Genomic DNA, 16,555 nt, shown 5'->3' with positions numbered 1-16,555 from the left:
TCTTTCGGAAAATAAATGATTTAATTATTTAGATTTGTCTCCATGCTCTAAGAATCGAACTATACGCCTTTGATAGATAATCGCTACTAATTCAAGGGGTTTGCCACGGACCCTCTTAATTTAACACTGTGAATTAAGTAACCGTAACTGGTGGCAGCGCGTTGTGTACGGCTATTGCGGCTTGCTGGCAGTTTAGAAGGGTCTTATATTGCTGAATGAGGGGCTGCGGCCACAGCATTGATAATTCCCTTACTGCAGAAGCCTGATTGCCGGTTCACAACAGGCAGCCCGTCCGGCGACTAATTATCCTAGGTGCAGTTCCCTGACTGACCTGAGGGTAAGGGGGGCGCCGGAGAGCTGCGAGTTCCAAAGTGGAACTGAGAAAGTGGGATATACATAAATCCCGCAGTACTTGGAAGATTGATAGCAGTGGTGGGGCTTCCAAATTAAACTCCCCCTGCGGCAAATTGTAGAGCGAGAGTAGCTTGCTGGATATTTTGGTCACATGGTGCCAGCGGTGGGATAACTAAGATAAGCCCCAACTGTGCCTGTGATAGCCATGTGCCGGCAGTGTGTCCCGTCCCTCCGTCCGCTGATACACCCGTGTCGTACACACACGGCTCCGCTCCGTACACCTCGTACACACACGGCTCCGCTCCGTACACCTCGTACACACACGGCTCCGCTCCGTACACCTCGTACACACGCGGCTCCGCTCCGTACACCTCGTACACACGCGGCTCCGCTCCGTACACCTCGTACACACGCGGCTCCACTCCGTACACCTCGTACACACGCGGCTCCGCTCCATACACCTCGTACACACGCGGCTCCGCTCCGTACACCTCGTACACACGCGGCTCCGCTCCGTACACCTCGTACACACGCGGCTCCGCTCCGTACACCTCGTACACACACCTCGTACACACACGGCTCTGCTACATCCACCCTGTAAACCCCTCCTGACCCCACACAGAAACTTCCCCTCATCCAGCACCATGGCAACCAGCACAGCAGAGTCCTGCACACACTGAGGCCCCTGATCATGTGACCTCTGACTCCTCCCCTCCTGTGACCTCATCACAGGTCCTGTGCGCAGAGCAGCTGTAGAAATCTCCGGCCTCGGGGGTCTCACCAGACTTCGCTCTTTTCTTGCAGGGGCCGCAGTGGATTTCATCCTGGATCCATAGAGCTGAATAGAGGAGCGATGTTCCTTCACTCTGATGGGAATTGATGGTGACGTTTGTCCAGCGTCCACGTTACCGAGTAAAACCCCCCAGGACTCTTATCCCGAGGGGAAACCCTGTACATGGAGACATCGGCCTCAGATCTCTCCTGTCCTGTTCTTCCAGAAAAGCCTCAAACTTCTGTGTGTGACTCAGAGCTGAGATCTAACGTGATAGAAGATTCCAGTGCGGGGAAGACGGGAAACCTCCATATAGACGGCCGGTGGGGATGGAGGCAGTGACCAACTCTGGCCAAATCTGTCTCTAGAGCCGCAGTAGAAGATGAAGATGTCGTCCTCATCATGAAGGAGTTATTTCTCATGTCGCGTGTAATGAATATCTCCTGCAGTATTGCTAATGCCGATTCCAGTGTCGGTAATGAGACGAGAATTAGCGTTATGGAAGATGAGTCTATGAGGAACGTGTTCAGCTGCCGACTCCGAGGAGGAAACTGCTTGTTGTCTGTGGCCTAAATATATAGGTTTTATTAGTAGATGTCGCAACGCAGTGTGGGGTACAGCACGCAAGCATCCCATAAGCAAAGCATCACAGAAGATAAGCATCCAGCAAAACGGCAGTTATACATGGCATGGAATTAACATTCATCTTCTCTCTTCACACAGGTAATCAACTGAGCCACCCTGCATGTATTTACTCCATTCACTGCCAGCAAGCAGCCTGAATGATACAACTTCCCACCTCTGCTGCCTCTATTTCTCTGCTGTAATATATCCAAATGGTAATCAACTGAGCCACCCTGCATGTATTTACTCCATTCACTGCCAGCAAGCAGCCTGAATGATACAACTTCCCACCTCTGCTGCCTCTATTTCTCTGCTGTAATATATCCAAATGGTAATCAACTGAGCCACCCTGCATGTATTTACTCCATTCACTGCCAGCAAGCAGCCTGAATGATACAACTTCCCACCTCTGCTGCCTCTATTTCTCTGCTGTAATATATCCAAATGGTACAACTCCATACTTCTGCTGCTTGACCATTTTGCTACATATTTAAATGTGCTTGCTAAAGCTTTGGTATAATTCATTTGTTGCACTGTATGTAATACTTTCTGCTTTAGATCTGTGACTGGGGCCTTTCTAGATCTTATCAGGTGGAAGGTGCTATAGCATTTTGCCACATCTTGGTCTAGTGCCTTTGATCATCTAACCATCCCCTGGTGTGCTGGCCCCAGCTGCCAAATTATACCCAACCATCTCCCACAATCCCTCTCTCTTGACCCTGTAGTGTGGCCTATATATGTAGTAGTTGCTAAGGGGAAGCACGCAGTGTGGGGTACAGCACGCAAGCATCCCATAAGCAAAGCATCACAGAAGATAAGCATCCAGCAAAACAGCAGTTATACATGGCAGTTAGTCAGGGCAGGAGTCAGGTAACCCACACCTTGCCTTCCCCTTTAACCATGTGCTTTATTTTTATCCTCCTGTGTTCCCTTGCCATCCACATTCATCACCCTATCCCCCCTCCATCACGACTCATACACATCAGCCCCTCTATACTTCCCTCTCCCATGTACAGCTCCCACACACTCCTCACCTTCCTGAGAAACCTCAGCCCATCTTGCCCAAACACATCGCAGAAAAAAACTACTTACAATTCCAACAACTATTGGCTCTTTATCTTCCTTCTCCTACTGATTTCAGGGGACATCTCCCCCAACCCTGGTCCACCATCCCCCAACCTCGACCCCTACCCTACCTCATATCGAAACCACAATAATCTGATTAACATTACTTGCACTCCCTCATCTCAATCTTTTAATTGTGCCCTCTGGAATCCACGGCCTGCTTGTAACAAGCTTCCTTTCCTACACAACTACTTTCTGAACAACTCTCTTAATCTGTTGGCCCTCACTGAAACCTGGATTCAGGATTCTGACACTGTCTCTCCTGCTGCCATTTCCTACGGTGGCTTACAATTCTCTCACTCCCCGAGACCCACAAACAGACCTGGTGGTGGAGTTGGCATACTCCTGTCCCCACAATGCACTTTCCAGGTCATCCCCCCAGTCCCATCACTCTTATTCCCTTCTTTTGAGGTCCACACCATCAGGCTCTTCCGTCCCCTCTCCCTCAGGGTAGCGGTCATATACCGGCCCCCAGGCTCACCCACCCTCTTCCTTGACCACTTTTCAGCCTGGCTGCCACACTTCATGTCCTCAGAACTACCAACCCTCATCCTGGGAGACTTCAACATCCCCATTAACAGCCCTAATTCCACATCTGCATCCCAGCTTCTATCACTAACAACCTCTCTAGGCCTCTCACAGCTTTCAACCTCTGAGACACATAAGGACGGTAACACCCTTGATCTGGTCTTCTGCCGGCTCTGTTCAATCTCCCACCTAAACAACTCACCGCTTCCACTCTCTGACCACAACATTCTCTCCTTCACGCTCACAAATCCTCGCCCACCCCAGCTCATTCCTACCTACCACACAGTCAGAAATCTACAAGCTATTAACCCTCAGACACTTTCAGATTCCCTACACTCATCTCTGTCCCCAATCTCCTCTCTTTCCTGTCCTAATCTGGCTTAGAAGCACCCTTGACCAAGTAGCTCCCCTCACCCTCAGAACCTCCAAACACAGAGTAAAAGAGCCCTGGCTCACATCGCAAACTCAACTTCTCCAGCGATGCTCCAGGAGTGCTGAACGCCTATGGAGAAAAACCCGCACACCAGAAGACTTCATCCACTTCAAATTTATGTTAAGAACCTATAACGCTGCCCTTCACCTTGCCAAACAGACCTACTTCACCACCCTGATCTCCTCACTAGCCAACAACCCCAAGAAACTTTTTGACACTTTTCACTCCCTCCTCAGGCCAAAAGCACAAGCCCCTATCACAGACATTTGTGCTGATGACCTGGCCTCCCACTTTACAGAAAAAATAGATAATATCCGTCAAGAAATCTGCTCCCAACCACCAAGTGCTGTGACTCCCATCCCTTCCTACATCTCCCCTGGCTCACTCTCCACATTTGATCCCATAACAGAAGAAGAAGTCTCCAGACTCCTCTCTTCTTCTCGTCCGACTACATGCACTACCGACCCCATTCCCTCACATCTCCTCCAGTCTCTCACCCATCCTGCACAAACAACTACAGACCAGTCTCCAATCTCCCCTTCATCTCTAAACTTTTGGAGCGCCTAGTTTATTCCTGCCTTACCCGTTACCTCTCCATTCACTCCCTTCTAGACCCTTCACAGTCCGGCTTCCGCCCCCTATATTCGACTGAAACTGCACTCATCAAAGTGACCAATGACCTTCTGACAGCAAAACGTAACGGTGACCACTCTCTGCTCATTCTTCTTGACCTATCTGCAGCTTTCGATACTGTTGACCACCATCTCCTACTCTCTAGGCTCCAGTCACTAGGCATTAAGGACACTGCACTCTCCTGGTTCTCTTCCTATCTCTCTGACCGCCCCTTCAGTGTTTTGTTCTCTGGCTCCACGTCATCTCCTCTTCCTCTTGCTGTCGGGGTACCTCAGGGCTCAGTCCTTGGCCCCCTTCTTTTCTCTCTCTACACGGCCCCAATTGGACAGACCATCAGCAGATTTGGCTTTCAGTACCATCTTTATGCTGATGACACACAACTATACACGTCCTCCCCCGACCTTACCCCCGCTGTACTACAGAACGCCAGTGACTGTCCGCAGTCTCCAATATCATGTCCGCTCTCTATCTGAAACTCAACCTCTCCAAAACTGAACTTCTTCTGCTCCCGCCGTCTACTAACCTCCCTAAATCTGACATTTCCTTCTCCGTGGGTGGTACCACAATAACACCCCGGCAGCAGGTGCGCTGTCTGGGTGTTATGTTTGACACCAATCTCTCCTTTACATCCCATATACAATCCCTTGCCCGCTCTTGCCGCTTACACCTAAAGAACATCTCTAGAATCCGCCCTTTTCTCACTATGGAAACAACAAAAACCCTCACTGTTGCATTGATCCACTCTCGCCTGGATTACTGCAACGCTCTATTAATTGGCCTCCCCGTCACTCGATTATCCCCTCTCCAGTCCATACTCAATGCAGCAGCCAGGATCGTCCATCTGGGTAATCGGTACTCGGACGCGTCCGCTCTTCGCCAGTCCTTACATTGGCTGCCCATTCATTATAGGATCCATTTCAAAGTACTTGTTCTCACCCACAAAGCTCTCCACAGTGCGGCACCCCCTTACATCTCTTCTCTCATTTCTGTCTATCGGCCTAGCCGATCGCTGCGCTCTGCAAACGACTTTCGACTAACCTCTGCACTAATCCGTACCTCCCACTCCCGACTCCAAGACTTCTCCCGTGCTGCTCCTATCCTCTGGAATGCTCTACCCCAAGAAATCAGGACTATCCACAATTTGCATAGTTTTAGGCGCTCCCTCAAAACACACCTGTTCAGAGCGGCCTATCACATTCACTAATCAAAGTCATTCTCTGTGTAAGTGTGCGTGTGTAGCCCATTCACTATCTCCATCCATCCTTCACTCCCGCAAGATGGCTGGACCTTCATTGTAAATACACCATTGTAAATACACACCTGTACTCTGTATCTCCCTCACCTCATTGTAGATTGTACGCTCTCACGAGCAGGGTCGTCTTATTTCGTCTTATTTTGCTTTAATTATTGTATTGTTAGCGTTGTTACTTATGACTTGTGTTTTGAAACTGTTAAACTGTAAAGCGCTGCGGAATATGTTGGCGCTATATAAATAAAGATTATAAATAAATAAATAAATAATGGATGTCAGGGGAGAAAACTAAACCCTGTAAGATAATAAATCTCCTCATATGTTTCCCTTATTATCTCCAGTAATTGTATTATTACACAGGATTCTTATGATGTTACATCGGATCATCTTCTTCTCATTCAGGTCTCTACAATATCGGATCCTCTCAGTGAAGATCTTCTACAGAAGAGAATTTTCCTGATTTACCCATCAAGGATGGATATGGACAGAGACAAGATGGCGGAGAGGATGTTACACCTCACCCTAGAGATCCTCTTCCGTCTCACTGGAGAGGTGAGAGATTCTGATGACGTCACATTACATCATTCTTATCTATGGGAATAACGGATGGACAGAACTGGAGAGGTGAGGACTCTGGAAATGTCTGGAGTGAGATTTATTAATGTGTCTCCATAACCAGGATTACACAGTGGTGAAGACCTCTAGTGATCGCTGTCAGGACCCTGTGTCTGAGGGATGGGGAAGACCCCTGAGCCCAATCACAGGGCCTCCACCTCACCCCCTGATCCATGAGGACATCAATGACCAGAAGATCCTAGAACTCATCTACAAGATGATTGAGCTGCTGACTGGAGAGGTGACACTGCTGGGAATGCTGGGACATCATACAGTAACACTATGAAGGGATCAGGGGATGACGGTATCATTGTATGTGTCAGGTTCCTACAAGGTGTCAGGATGTCGCTGTCTATTTCTCCATGGAGGAGTGGGAGTATTTAGAAGGACACAGATCTGTACAAGAACGTCATAATGGAGGTTCCCCAGCCCCTCACATCACCAGGTAATAGACAGGACTAAATACACACGGCCTATAATTATCTGTATGTAGAGAATGAATTCAGTCCCTGTATGTGTTTCCTCCAGATCTATCCAGTAAGAGGACAATACCAGAGAGATGTCCCCGTCCTCTTCTTCCACAGGACTGTAAACAAGAAGATCCCAGTGCTCCTCAGGATCATCAGGTAGATGGAGAGAAGGTGTCAGGAGATCTCCCCTGTGATGTGTAGACGGCTGTGAAGGTCTTGTGCTCAGTCTTGTTTTATCCACCAGTATTATATGTTTTATATCTGTGTAATGAGAACGGTGGAGATGGCAGGATTAGAGCTGATCATAGATGGGACTTCTCCATCTGTCGGTGACTTTTACAATATTTGTTTCAGGGTGAAGATCTGACCCATATTAATACTACAGAGACATATGTGAGGGGTGATGAGTGGTGTAAAGAGGAGATTCCCACATATGACTACCCAGGTGAGTAGTAACCATTAAGTGCAGAGAAGTCACAGATTCCTCTCAGTCACCGGCTGTGGCTGCTTTATCGGTGGTGTAGTCCGGCCGTATTACCATGATCACCATTTTGCCTCTAGATCACAACATTCTCCTCCACCCAAAACTGTTCAAATGACTTTGATACAGGGAAGATATATATCTTTGTACCTTGTTAGCCAGTATATAAAAGAATATTTAGAATTGAGAGTCCTCAGTGGTTGATACCTTTTAATGGCTAACTGAAAAGGTGGTAGTACAGTGCAAGCTTTCGAGATTACTCAGGTCTCCTCATCAGGCTAGACTAATGCAACATCTGAAAAATCACATATTTATACACAAAACAGCACAAAAATAACAATAGATAAGACAAGTGACATTTAGCAGAATTGTCATTATGGGAGAGGGATAAACATAAATATTGGAACAGTTTATAGATTAGGAGTGTGAAGGTTTTATTGCCCTCTGATTGGGGTCTAGTTCTGTGTTGTGTGATGACCCCAGAAGTTCTGAAGAGCAAATTCCTTAATTGATGTAAAAGACATAAATTTAAGCGACACATTCATTCCTGCACTGAGTGTGTCAAAAGTTGTCATAAATTTATACTCCCAGACCCGCCTGTCTCTCTGAGAGTTGAAGTTACTATTTAATACAAGTAATTTAATGTCCATCATGCTATGACCGGGGATACAAAAATGTTTTGCCACAGGTAGATCCCTTCTTTTTTCTCTTATTGTGTGGTGATGAGAATTCATCCTTGTTCATAGAATCATAGAATCGTAGAGTTGGAAGGGACCTCCTGGGCCATCTGGTCCAACCCCCTGCTCAAAGCAGGATTCGCTAAATCATCCCAGTCAGATGTCTGTCCAGCCTCTGTTTGAAGACTTCCATTGAAGGAGAACTCACCACTTCTCGTGGCAGCCTGTTCCACTCATTGATCACTCTAACTGTCAAAAGTTAGTAACTGTTCTCAGTGTTTGCCCGGTCTCTCCCACATACAGACCCCCATTGTGATGCAGCTGAGAGTACCTGGGATCTTGTAGTCCTGATGTGAGTTGGGGATCTTTATCTTGTCCGTGGTCATATAAATGGACAGGTTTTACATTTTTTTCTGGTTGCAAGGAAAGGTTCCTGCAGCTGTTGGGGAGGACAGGGAGCTTCTGACAATGACGCTTCTTAAATTTGGGGGCTGCCTAAAACACAGCAGTGGGGTGTCTGGAAAAATGAAGGTAAAGTAAAGGTTGTAATTTCCGTGCCGCTCCCCTTAGCACCTCCAGATTTGGGTTGTAGGTGACCACTAGAGGCTCCCGGTTATTCTCTTCTTTAGCTTTGTAATGTAGCAGGTGATTCCTTGACATTCTGGTGGCTCTTGTAATTTGGTTTTCTATTGTTCTTGGATGGTAGCCCTGACTCAAAAAGGTCTTTCTGAGGCGACCAAGGTGTTTGTCTCTATCCATGGGGTTGGAACATACGTTATATGTTATATATTGGTAACGTATGATATTCCGATCACGCTCAGTAATGCAATACAATGAGTGCGTGGAAAACACCGGACTGCACTCCGATGACACAATGGAGAAGAGTTTGTTCTCCATCTTTTCCTCAGTGTTCTCTGATTTTCTCATCCTAGACAATCGGACCACACTGTGCTGACACTCGGGTCAGATCCTGATCCAAGTGTCAGCTGTACAGTATAATTGGCCGATTCTCTCAGATCAGAGAATATATATGGCCGTCTGCATTGGCCCTTAGAAATCCATGTAGCCGCACGCTCCGCTCCGAGTGCCGGGGGCAGTGCCGGGTGTTGTTTCTCGCATCACACACCCTAGTGTGACCCCGGCCTTAGAATGATTCTTGTACTCAGCGTTTGCCGGATGCTGTAGCCTAGTGTTTGTAACTAGAATATGCTAATTATGCAAATTGTCTCCAGAGAGGAAGAGAACTAGAACTCTAGTGCCACCTATTGGAGGTAGCAATCCTAGAAGTCAAGGTCGACCCTTTAACGAGCCTTGTTACATGACTTAGGATAAAAGCCAAGCCAGAATCTCAATTTGCAGACACTGTGTTTCGGGGTACTGCCCCTCATCAGTGCAAAGTGTGAGATCTGGTTTGTCTGTGTGAGAGGCGTCTGACCGATATCCTAGAAGTATCATTTCTCCTTGTGGAGAACTAGGGTATGTGCACACAGTTTTATTTCCGGGGGCAGAGCTGCTTCAGGAAAGTGTCTCCGGTCTTTTACCTGAAGGCGCCATGTCTTTTGTGCCACCGGCGTCTTTTCTCGATAGTTTCTATTATAGTTGCAGGTGACAGAATGTGCTACTTGTATTAATGGCCTCAGTTTCCAAGCACTGAAGCAGATAAAAGACGTAACAGATGGAGCGGGTACAGCAATGTGGTTTTCCATTGCCGTGCACTAAGTTCATGTTTAGCGGCAGGTTTGTGGCGCTTTTTCAATCCGCCTGACAAAGATGTGTGCACATCCCCTTACCTTGGTTCTGCAGCCACAAAATACAGGCATCCCAGCATGAAAACCATCTGTCCAGTCTCTGCTGCTTCTATAAGGAAGGCAAGGCAGCGATAAACTGGTTAATGAGTCACTACACATGGGCCGGTGATGGGTGCGGCCCCCAGACTCGAACTTTAGTGATTTTCACGTTTGAAAAAACTAAATGAATGAAAATCTTCTCCTATACATTACAGTGTTAATCCGCGCAGAGTGTGCACTGGGGCGATCTATGTGGGGTCTGTGATCGGCGCAGGTTCAGAGACTTGTGGAGGGGATTGTGTCTGTGACAACGATAAAAAACGAAAATGTCTCTGATTTTTATTGGGGAGACACAGTCTCAAAGAACATGAGCCTGTGAGCAGCACCATAGACTATAATGGGAGAGAACTAATGAAAACCACAGAGAGAACATGGACGTGAGAAACGGCCGTCTGACTGAGACATCCGGTCATTACTGTGCTCCAGCATGTCCACGACCACCGACCAGCCATATACACGTCAGTCAGTGGCCTCTACGGCCTGTTCACACAGGAGGACGCACTTCTCTGTGCACACAGCGACTGGTAATATGTTCTGTGCACGTAGACTGTCCTGTTCTCAGGAGCGCATGTCCTGTTTACCCCGAGCAATGTGCCACCAAGAACCTGGATTTTTAAGCCGTGACTAATAATCATTTTTCCTTCCATCAGGTGATTACTGACCTATTGAAATGAGCCGATAATCAGGAAGCCGCGCTCTTACAATCCCACATTTCATGATTATCGGCTCATCTAAAGTGGCCATAATTCAGTGGCTGTCAGCCCTGCAGATCACAACACTAAACATTGTGATTGTAGGCCGCTGACCTGTATTAGACGATCTAGAGAGCAAGATTACAGAGGGTACAAGACGTGGGCCTGTGGTCTTACAAATGCCAGGGCTGAATTTCACTCCCAGTCCGGCCCTGGTTACACGGAAAATAAAGACACAGCCAGAATAAGGTCTTTTATTAGAAATAAAACTAAACAGTTTTCCTTTTTATTTAAAAATATCAAACACCGTTATACTCACCTAACGCCTATTTCCACCGAAGAGCTCGTTCTCCTGTAGTAATAATAAAATAAAACAACAATATACCATACCTGTCTGTCGCTCTGTTCCACGCCGTAATCCATGTCTGGCGGTAATTAGTTTTCAACCTGGACGGTGCCAAGATGTGACCATGCAGGCAGAGAACCACTGGTGAATGAGCTGCTGCAAGCGCAACATTGACCATTGACCAGCAGTGACATCATCGAGTTTTCCAGCCAGGCTGAACTGCAGTGACCTCAGGACCGTGGGAAAAAGTCAGTGATGAGGTCACCACAGTTCAAGCTAAGTGACTTCACAGCAGATCACCGTGAGAATTCTCTGTGTTATTTTTTAGTAAAAAACAAAATCTGTGTTTTGTTTTATTTCTAATAAAAGACTTTATTCTGGCTGTGTCTTTATTTACCATATAACTCTAGGATTAGTAATGGAGAGGTGTCTTATAGATGTCTCTCTATTACTAAGCCGTGGGCTTGATGTCACCTGACAATACAAGGTTGACATCAACCCCACTTGCCACCACTACAGGGCAAGTGGGAAGAGCCGGGAAAAGGGCAAGAATTGGCGCATCTAATAGATGTGCTTTTTCTGGGCAGCTGCGGGCTGCTATTTTTAGGCTGGGAGGTCAATATCCATGGCCCCTTACAAGTCTGAAAACTCAAGCCCCCAGTTTTCAGCTTTAGCAAGGCTGGTTGTCAAAAATGTTGGGCACACACGTCGTTGTTTTAAACTATTTATTTAAATAATTAATAAAACAGTGTGGGGAAACCTCTTTTCTTGATAACCAGCCTTGCTGAAGCTGACAGTTGAGGGTTTCAGCCCCCAGTTGTGAGTTTTGCCAGACTGGTTATTGAAAATACAGCGGGACCCACGCCGTTTTTTCATTTATTTTTTTAGTTATAGCACAAGTTGCGGGTGAGGAATACTCCCATCATCCGCTCCTGCTGTCACTGTTCTTAGCAGCAGGTGTAGGATGATGAGAGTAATACTCCCAAAAGCCCCCACCTGCTGTCATCATTCTGACCTTAATATAACTCTCATCATTCTCCCCGCCGACAGAGCAGGGGAGAATGATGAGAGCGTCTTCAGCACACGCCACCGGGGAACAGCACTTACCGTAGTGCTTATTCCTTGCCGGCTGTCCATGTGGTACTGATGCTGCACACTGTTGTCACACATGTGACAAGGTGAATCCGGCCTTATACACAGTTCTCTTTAAATGCCTAACATTTCTTGAAACTCATCTGACAGAAAATATTGGAGCTTACGATAGTATAGATTGTGAAGTCTCCGAGATCCATACGCGAATTACCCCAGAGAGGTTTCACCACTAGTTACTCATTTATTACTGATGGAGACTGTGGAGTTTGATCATTTCAGTAGTTCTTAATCAGGCCCCATTATTAATATTTGACGTGTGTCACTTTATGTGGTGATAAATTATTCACAAAGGATAATAGAAAACAAATGGATCTTACAAATTATTTTCGAGCTTCGCACTATACCCTACATACGGTTGTACACTACTGTCTGGGCACATGGCAGTGTTCAGAAGGGAAGGAGCGCCATTTAGCTATATGAATGCAGATCTAGCTGGAATAGTTTGCAGACACAATGTATTGGGAGCACTGTTCATGGTCACCTGGCAGCTCAAAAGATGTCCACCATGAACATGCTTGGCTCTATCTTCTCTGCTTTCCATATCCCAAGGATTGCCTTGCTCATCGCCCTTTAACACCATTACATGGATCTGGACTTACACAGGGACCCCTAGGCTTGGCCCATGGTGTTACCTGCTATTCTGTGGTGTTAGATGGCAAGAAGAATAGTCAGGTAGCTGGTTCAGAACCAGAAGGACAGAATCAGAAGACACAAGAGTAGTCAGTAAACGGGCCACGGTCACAGCAGGAAACAGATACACAAGCCGCAAGCTGAGCACAGAGGACTGAACCAGAGGAGAACAGCGCTGTATCTGGCAGATTCCGGCCATGTGCTTTGCGCTTTAGTAGGGTGTGGTACGTTCCAATTGGCTGAAGTAGGGAGCAGATTACTCCAGCTGGACAGCAGGAACAGATCCCAGATGAGATTGGACACACCATATGCAGAAGCCCTAATATAACTAAATGACAGAAAACCAGAATAGTCAAAATCCCCATAAAGTGATTCCATTTTATAAATTAATTCACTGAGGGTTATAATCCTTAGGAGGAGTTAATATTTTGACTCCACAGCCACTTTCTGGAAATTAACACGCAGTGGATGTTGGAGAGTGAAAATTACACATTTGCCATTTTCTTACCCAGCACATAGTGCCCAGATTGTGCTCCAGGAGACACCGCAAATTAAGTGGGTTCTTCTCACTATAATATTGCTAAATACAGGGATCCTAAATGTTGTTTGCGCACACTGCAAGACTCAGAAGTGAGAGCGGATTTTGCTGGATTGGTTTATAGAAACCTTGTTGCTTTTCAGCAGCCTTTGAGCCACTAATAGTGCGGGAACCTCTGTTTTTCCATTGACAGGTGATGGACCTGAGTGGGGACTTGTTTTTGTGAGATGAGAATTGGTATTATTTTCGCCTACATAACATTGATTGGTTTCTTTTTATTCGATATTTGGGAGGCAGAATGAACCAACAGTTGAACACCGCACACTACTGGCTCATCCAACAAGGTTTTCTATTAGACTGTGAACTGTCATTGTCTTGGTAAATAATTAAAGTTTTTTACATAAACTGTCCATAAAAATGGCAAGCTAAGTAGAAATGTTCAAAAATATAAAACTCAAGGATATTTTATTAAAAAATAATTGTTTTTTTATCTTTTCAGATGACTGTACCAGGAGATCAGAGGGACAGCTGACATCTTCAATTTTTAAATCTGATGATCTTGAGATCCTACAAGATACAACTGAAGTGATTGCTATTACTCCAGATACATCATCATCCATTTACAGCAAAGATCCAAAGATACAGGAAAATCAAATTCGCCAAAAAGGCAATAAAAAACAAACTGCTCCTAAAGCAAAGAAGCCTTTTTCCTGTTCAGAATGTGGGAAATGTTTTAACAATAAATCAGATTGTGTTAAGCACCAGAGAATCCACACAGGGGAGAAGCCTTTTTCATGTTTAGAATGTGGGAAATGTTTTGCACAGAAATCAAATTTTGTTACCCACAGAGAACTCACACAGGGGAGAAGCCTATTTCCTGTTCAGAATGTGGGAAATGTTTTAAACAGAAAGTGCTTCTTGTTAGACATCAGAGCAGTCACACAGAGGAGAAGCCATTTTCATTTTCTTAATGTGGCAAATATTTTACTTGGAAATCAACTGTTAATAAACATCAGAGACGTCACATAGGGGAGAAGCCTTTTTTATGTTCATGTTTGAATAATTTTAACAAAAATTGAATCTTCTTAAATGGGTTGTCTCTTGTTATCCCTCATCTTTGCTGACAAAAGGATAAAACTAAACCTTATTAATTCCAAATATAAAACTATACCCATAATTCGCCCCCTGAAGGTTAGTCAGTCAGAAGGTGACTAATAGAAAAAACATGTACCCCACCGTTCAGTATATAGGTTGAGGTGACATATACACACTCGCTCTCCAAGCCTCTCATCTCTACGGGTTTCATCGTCCTCACCAAAGACGACTCATCAAGACACTATTTAATATTGACCTATATTCAAACGAGACTAAATAAAAAACTAAAATCATGTATCATGTTATCCGAAACAGTCAGAAAACTAGCCACATATTGGCAGATCGCAGACCTCAAACTATATACTTCGGAAGTTTATAAGCCCCTCCAGTGTCAGGAATAGATAGTATGAATTTGAATTTACCAAATGGCTGCAATGAAACAAAGAGTGAAAAATTTAAAGGGGTCTGAATACTTTCCGTACCCACTGTATCAGTAAAAATAACTCCTCTTTATTAGGTAAAGTAAAAAAGAATTGCGCCATTTTCCGATACCCGTCGCTTCTCCATTTTTCATGATCTCGGGTTGGATGAAGGCTTATTTTTTGTGTGCCGAGCTGACGTTATTAATGAAGACCATTTTTCTGCAGATATGATCTTTTGGTCATCCTTTATTGCATTTTAATGCAATGTTGCGGCGACCAAAAAAAGTAATTCTGGCGTTTTGACATTTTTCCTCGCTACGCCGTTTAGCGATCGGGTTAATTCTTTTTTATACTGATAGATCGGGCGATTCTGAACGCGGCTATAACAAATATGTGTATGTTTGATTTTTTTATTGTTTTATTTTGAAAGGGGCGAAAGGGGAGGGATTTGAACTTATATATTTTTTTAATATTTTTTAAAACTTTTTTTTACTTTTGGCATTGTGAAGACATACAGCATTGTATCTTAATTAACCAGATGAGTATTTTTTAGCAAACGAAGAATAATAGAATGTTATCTGTATGTTGGCTTTAAATGTAAGTGTTGATTTCTAGTTGGTCAAGAAAACAGACTTTTGTTTGTGTAAGCCGGTAATATTGACTTTTATACATCCAAAGGACAAGAGACAGGACAGCAGCCACAACATCATCACAAGAGACACGGATCTATCATTCTATAGGAAACAACCTAAGGCTATGTGCACACGTTGCGGATTATCCCGCGTTTTTTTCCGCACTAAAAACCGCATATGCTGGCAGAAACCGCAGGTGCGGTTTTGATGCGGTTTTGATGCGGTTTTGCTGTGGAAAACATGCGTTTTTAGCTGCGTTTTTGGAATCTGGAATTGTCTGCGTTTTCAACAGCATCATATCAATAAAGTTTTACAAGTAGACTTGTTTGAACAAAAAAAAAAGGATAATTTCCTGGTCCAACCCTTTTGTTTGCAATTTTGCTTTGCTAAATATAGTCAGACGCATGTACACACACATACTCACATTACACGTACTCAAAGATGTACTCACACACGTACTTAACATGTACTCACACACACACATACACACGTACTCACACATGTACTTAGAAACACGTACTTCACATGCTCTCACACACACGTACTCACATACACACGTACTCACACACTTCACATGCACTCACACACGTACGCACGTACTCACACACGTACTTCACATGCACTCACACACACGTACTCACACACATATGCACGTACTCACACACTTCACATGCACTCACACATGTGCTTCACATGCAGTCACACACACACACACGTACGCACGTACTCACACACATACTTCACATGCACTCACACACACACGTACGCACGTACTCACACACGTACTTCACATGCACTCACACACACGTACTCACACACATACACACGTACTCACACACTTCACATGCACTCACACACACGTATGCACGTACTCACACATACTTCACATGGACTCAGACACACGTACTCACACACACATACACACGTACTCACACACGTACTTCACATGCACTCACACACGTACGCACGTACTCACACACGTACTTCACATGCACTCACACGTACGCACGTACTCACACATGTACTTCACATGCACTCACACACACATACACGTACGTACATACTCACAAACGTACTTCACATGCACTCACACACACACGTACGCACGTACTCACACACGTACTTCACATGCACTCACACACACGTACGTACATACTCACAAACGTACTTCACATGCACTCACACACACGTACGCACGTACTCACACACGTACTTCACATGCACTCACACACACGTA

The 16,555-nt window shown here is 45.2% G+C and overlaps 1 protein-coding gene and 1 long non-coding RNA gene across 2 annotated transcripts in view; one reads left to right on the top strand and one right to left on the bottom strand.

Annotated features, from left to right (window-relative positions):
- Positions 1–16,555, bottom strand: part of LOC141078137 (uncharacterized) — a 192,143-nt gene that overhangs the window by 123,638 nt on the left and 51,950 nt on the right. The gene's annotated exons all lie outside the window — the stretch shown is intronic.
- On the top strand, positions 6,407–7,249 carry LOC141078134 (uncharacterized). Its single transcript, XR_012227664.1, has 4 exons — positions 6,407–6,577; positions 6,660–6,781; positions 6,865–6,962; positions 7,161–7,249. It is a non-coding gene; the product is annotated as an uncharacterized lncRNA (long non-coding RNA).

Source organism: Dendrobates tinctorius, unplaced genomic scaffold, assembly GCF_039654945.1.
Source record: "Dendrobates tinctorius isolate UK_male_01 unplaced genomic scaffold, ASM3965494v1 ptg000509l, whole genome shotgun sequence".
NCBI classification, from domain to species: domain Eukaryota; kingdom Metazoa; phylum Chordata; class Amphibia; order Anura; family Dendrobatidae; genus Dendrobates; species Dendrobates tinctorius.
Note: the sequence above shows the minus strand (reverse complement) of the source record. Positions and strands in the feature narration are given on the sequence as shown.